Source organism: Mus caroli, chromosome 16 (assembly GCF_900094665.2).
Source record: "Mus caroli chromosome 16, CAROLI_EIJ_v1.1, whole genome shotgun sequence".
NCBI classification, from domain to species: domain Eukaryota; kingdom Metazoa; phylum Chordata; class Mammalia; order Rodentia; family Muridae; genus Mus; species Mus caroli.
Genome location: NC_034585.1, coordinates 11,765,359 through 11,771,529, shown reverse-complemented (window position 1 = coordinate 11,771,529; position 6,171 = coordinate 11,765,359). Strand labels below are relative to the sequence as shown.

The window sequence follows — 6,171 nt, the reverse complement described above, 5'->3', positions numbered from 1 at the left end:
GATTATTACGTGTCAGGAGGAATTTGTTTTCTGGTCCAGTCTATTTGGAGTTCTGTAGGCTTCTTGTATGTTCATGGGCATCTCTTTCTTTAGGATTGGGAAGTTTTCTTCTATAATTTTGTTGAAGATATTTGCTGGCCCTTTAAGTTGAAAATCTTCATTCTCATCTACTCCTATTATCCGTACGTTTGGTCTTCTCATTGTGTCCTTGATTTCCTGCATGTTTTGAGTTAGGTTTTTTTGCATTTTGTATTTTCTTTGTTGTGCTGATGTTCTCTATGGAATCTTCTGCACCTGAGATTCTCTCTTCCATCTCTTGTATTCTGTTGCTGATGCTTGCATGTATGGTTTCAGATTTCTTTCCTAGGGTTTCTATCTCCAGCGTTGCCTCACTTTGGGTTTTCTTTATTGTGTCTACTTCCCTTTTTAGGTCTTGGATGTTTTACTCAATTCCATCACCTGTTTGGTCGTGTTTTCTTGCAATTCTTTAAGGGATTTTTGTGCTTCCTCTTTAAGGTCTTCTACCTGTTTAGCAGTGTTCTCCTGCATTTTTTAAGTGAGTTATTATAGTCCTTCTTGATGTCTTTTACCATCATCATGAGATATGCTTTTAAATCAGGGACTATCTTTTCAGGTGTGTTGGGGTGCCCAGTACTGGGTGTGGTGGGAGTGCTGTGTTCTGATGGTGGTGAGTGGTCTTAGTTTCTGTTAGTAAGATTCTTATGTTTGCCTTTTGCCATCTGGTAATCTCTGGAGTTAGTTTTTGTAGTTGTCTCTGGTTAGATCTTGTTCCTCATGTGTTTATGTTAGCCTCTATCAGCAGACCTGGGAGACTAGCTCTCTCCTGAATTTCAGTGTTCAGAGAACTCTCTGCAGGTAGGCTCTCCTTTTGCAGGGAAGGTGCCCAGATAACTGGTGTTTGAACCTGCCTCCTGGCAGAAGTTGTGATCCACTCATAGAGGTCTTAAGATCCCATGGAGGGTCCTGTGTATACCTTACGGGTGTCCGCAGACTCCACACCCAAGGTACCCCTGTTCTGGCGTGGACTGGAAGGGACTTGTGCCCCTGATCAGGCCGGGTTTTCTGCTTCCCTAATTAATGCAGTCTCAGGTCCCGTATAATTGGATTGGAGCAGCAGCTGTGTTCCACTCACCAGAGGTCTTAAGATCTCGTGCCGGGTCTTGTGGGTAGCTTGTGGGTGTCAGCCGACTCTGCGCCCTAGCTACCCTGGTGCTTGTGGCACCGGAAGGCCAAATTTTTTTTAAAGATGCAGTCAGATGCTGCTCTCAAGGCAGCCTTGGGGACATGTGTTTTGTGATAGATATAGACTCGGGGCTCCTGGAGGTTTACATTATAGCGGCCCAAGAAGGGGGAAGCCAAATCTTTGCCAGTGCAGGCAAAGGGCAGTGCAGACACAAGGTGTGGCCTGCCAAGGTGCGGGGCTGCTATGTGATACTGAGGAGTACAGAGGCCAGCTGGGCCAAGGGGAATGGTTTACCACCACAGGGATGCAGGCCAGAAGATCGCTGTCTCATTCTCTTTTTCTTCCATTGTTTTTTTCCTCTTTTCCTTTTTTCCCCTCTTCTTTTCTTTTTTAAAGGTTTTTGAGGCTTTTCTGTAGGTTTTGGGTTGTGTTTTGTCTCTTTAGCTTTTTTTCTTTTTTGCTTCAGGCTTGCTGAGCCCAAACGCAACACTGACAGCTGCAACCCTAGACAGAGAGGCCTAAAAATATTTTTAAAGGTGTTTATCATCCTTAGCAATTAGAGAAATGTAAATGAAACTATTTGAGATTTCATTTTACCTCAGTCAGAATGCCTAAAGATAAAGAAAAACAAAACCTGTCAATGATTTCTGGGGAGGAATTGGGAAAAGGGCAACCTCATTCTGTTTGCAGGACTGCAAACTTATGCAACCATGTTAGAAATTAGTGTATAGAATTCCCCCAATGCTAAAAGAAAACCTACTTTCTTGTGGGTAGGAACAAAGGCAAGATATAGGGAGAGACTCTGTCTCAATGAATTATAATAATTGTTTAAGATTGCTTTAATTATTTTCAGTTGTTTTAATGATCATAATGCATTTGGGTATAAGTTTGGTGATTACAAATCCTCTGTGAGAGATATCAAAATAGAGCAGGCCAAAAATAAATAGAGGCTGCTAAATTGAATCAATCTATACATTTGATGATTTTGGGTTGCTGTACATGCTATTTTGGGAGAAAAATCTCTATATTTGTGTTATTGGGAAAGAAAAAAGAGGCTTTGGACCCTTTCCAAAATGATAATGGAGCAGATATGATATCGGAAGACCCCTTGAAGATCTCGACTACAGACAAGAAAGAAAAATTCAAGAACATGAAACAAGACAAATAACATGATTTGCTGATCTCTCCACATGGGAACAACTGGCTTAGACATAAAAATGTCTCTAGCCGCTCTCTTTCTTTTCCAGTCCCAGGCTCTTCGGGAGCTCCAGGTTACCTTTCAGACATGGCCAAGTCCAAGAACCATACCACACACAACCAGTCCCACAAATGGCACAGAAATGGCATCAAGAAACCCCAGTCACGAAGATACAAATCTCTTAAGGGGGTTGACCTCAAGTTTCTGGGGAACATGCTCTTTGCCAAGAAGCATAAGAAAGGCCTGAAGAAGATGCAGGCCAACAATGCAAAGGCAGTAAGTGCACGTACAGAGGCCATCAAGGCCCTTGTGAAGCCTCAGGCCATCAAGCCTAAGGTGCCAAAGGGCCCCAGCTGCAAACTCAGCCATCTGGCTTTCATTGCTCAACCCAAGCTTGGGAAGTGGATTTGAAGCTTCATGGCCAAGGGTTGTAGGCTCTGTCAACTAAAGCCCAAGGTTCAAACCAAGGCAGAGGCCAAAGCTCCAGCTAAGGCTCAGGCTTCAGCTCCAGCCAAGGCTTCCAAAGGTGCCCAGGTCCCAGTGAAGGCCCCATAGAAAAGGCTCCTGCCTGTGTGAAGACAGATGGACTGCTGTGACACACCCACCCACATACTATTTGCAGATGACCAATGTCCTTTGCTATTTTTACAAATAAACTTGAAGCAAGATCTGTTAAAAAGAAATGTCTCTAGCCAAAACTACAGCTAAAATTAGCCAATAACTCTAGTTGGTTACAGAATCCTTTAAGTTCATCATGCCATCCTTTGTGTGACTGTGAAAAGCAGCCTGTTTTCTGGTCCAACTAGGTTTAAACTCTGGAGACCCAACAGATAACTGCAAGGGAATGAAGGTATTTGCCTGCTACACTCCTAGACACCAGGCTCCTGACAGAAGGCCTCAGCTCTCCATAATTCTGTAGCTATCAGTCACACAGGGAAATGCCCCAAGTCCCTCTACAGGTAGAGGATGTGGCTACAGGTCTTGTAGCCTCAAGATAGATTTCCATTTTAATGAAGTAACTAAAGGTCCAACTAAATAACTAACATTATTTAATGGAGTAACTAAACTTAGCCAATTAAGCTGTCCTTCCCAGACACTCCTTCCTGAAAAAGGTATTTAACCTCAGGCCCTCCCTGAGAAAGTAGGGTACCATATCACTCATCACAACTCTCTGCCATAACAATAAATGCTTTAATACCATGTACTACCTCTTTTCATCGGGATCCACTGTGCTGGAGCAGTGGAGCAGGTCTTCTTCTAAAGAGCTGCATCTAACTTCCCATAGAAGGCCTCTCTGTATTCTCAGCCAAGGTCTCCACCAAGCCAAGCCACTCACCCAAGCAAGCCAAGAACTCTCTTTCTCCTCTTCCCCCTCTTTTCCCTTTGGCCCCAGGCTAGAGCCCGCCTTCAATGACCCCACTCCATTCTCAGCTTTTCCATGATATCCAGTGGCCACACATTTTAACCCACAATCCTTCACATGGCATGAATGAAGATTTATTACAATTGGATATTGACCAAACTAACTCATAAAAAAATACAGCTGTCTTTCATCTGCTCAAACAAGGAGCAACAATTTATCTGTAACTAATCTATACAACTATCTTTATAGAACTTAAACTTTTCTTATAAGATTTGCATATTAAGAAATGAAACACCAACATACAGCTCTGACAAGATTCATCCTTGGGGATGCTAAAATGACGTGTTGTTCCTGCTGCTTGCCTCATCAGAAGCTGTTTCCAGAGACTTGTTCCCAGTACAGCTTTAGGAATAGCTGCTGATCCCTAATGGCCCCAGTTCATTGAGGCTTTTGGACTGATACAGTCAGAACTTCAATCAAACCATAATCTTTCTAAACAGAGACTAGATAACAAATGGTAAAGCTAGCTTTCTTAAATCTAACCAAATTTTCCATTTCTACCCTTCACCAACACTTAAAAAATATTCATCCCTCTTATCCAGCAGGAAGAAGGTATGGAGAGTTGTCATCCAGATTCCTTGCATTTGGATGTCTGCTATATAATAATACAGATTTAAGGTTCTCATTGAAATAAATATTTATATATTTACATAAAATTTAAAATTAATTTTATTACTCTTAAACAGGCATTATCCTATAAAACTCATTAAAGAATACAAGGCTTAAGTGGCTCAGATTTCTTCCAGTTTGCACCAGTGCCAGGCCACCTTGGGACCAAACTTGGTGAGCAGTCCCATGGTCTCCGGAGGACTCTCTACCCCACAGACACCCTAGCACACCCTAGCACACCTAGATCTTAGGATCACTGGTGAGTGGAACACAACATCTGTTCCAACAGAACCAAAGGTGCCTGGGGTCAGCTAGAGCACAGTCACAGGTACCCTGCCCAACCAGTGGCTCAGATTCCTTCTGGTCAGCACTGGTCTACCTTGGTTTCAAACTCAGCAGACATCACCATGGTCCCCAAAGAAGGTACCACTTCCAGGTACTCTAACACACCAAGGATCTTAGGATCCCAGGATCCCAGAATCTCAGGAGCTTGGTCACACCAGGATCTAAGGGTCTCAGAGGAAGCTTAACTGCCAAGAACTATGACACAACCAGAATCTCAGTATCTCAGGATCCCAGAACCACAGGATCACAAAGACTCTGAGACGTTCTGATTCAACTGGTATTACAGGATGGATAGGCTCCAATCAGATATATGGAGGGCAGGAAGCATTTGAGATAATCAGATGGCAGGATGCAAACATAAGAACAGAAGCAAAATAAACCAAGGTTACTTGGCATCATCAGAACCCAAATCTCCCACCATAGCAAGTCCTGGATACACCATCACACCAAAAGAGCAAGATATGGATCTAAATTCACTTCTCATGATGATGATCGAAGACTATAAGAGGGACATAAATAACTCCCTTAAAAAAGTACAGGAGAGCACATCCAAACAGGTGAAAGAATTGAACAAAACCATACAGGATCTAAAAATGGAAGTAGAAACAATAAAGAAATCACAAAGCAGCCAGGCTGTGGGGTGCACATCTTTAATCCAAGCACTTGGGAGGCAGAGACAGGCGGATTTCTGAGTTCGAGGCCAGCCTGATCTACAAAGTGAGTTCCAGGACAGCCAGGGCTATACAGACAAACCCTGTCTTGAAAGACAAAAAAGAAGAAGAAAAAGACAAAGATGAAGACGAAGAAGAAGAAAGAAAGGAAGAATGAAAGAGCGAAAGAAAGAAAGAGAGAGAGAGAGAGAGAGAGAGANAAGAGAGAGAGAGAGAGAGAGAGAGAGAAAGAAAGAAAGAAAGAAAGAAAGAAAGAAAGAAAGAAAGAAAGAAAGAAAGAAAGAAAGAAAGAATGAATCACAAAGGGAGACAACTCTGGAAATAGAAAACCTAGGAAAGAAGTCAGGAGTCATACATACAAGCATAACAAACAGAATATAAGGTATAGAAGAGAGAATCTCAGGTGCAGAGTATACCATAGAAAACATGGACACAACAATCAAAGAAAATGTGGAATGCGAAAAGATCCTAACCCAAAACATCCAGGAAATCCAAGACACAATGTGAAGACCAAAGTGAAGGATAATAGGAATAGAGGAGAAGGAAGATTTCCATCTTAAAGGGCCAGTAAATATCTTCAAAAAATTATAGAAGAAAACTTCCCTAACCTAAAGAAAGAGATGCCTATGAACATAGAAGAAGCCTACAGAATTCCAAATAGTTTGGACCATAAAAGAAATTCCTCCTGTCACATAATAATCAAAACACCAAAAGCACAAAA

At 42.2% G+C, this 6,171-nt stretch overlaps 1 pseudogene; it reads left to right on the top strand.

Moving 5' to 3' along the window:
- Positions 1-2,489: 2,489 nt before the first annotated feature.
- Positions 2,490-2,957, top strand: LOC110311162 (annotated as a pseudogene).
- The last annotated feature ends 3,214 nt before the right edge of the window (positions 2,958-6,171 follow it).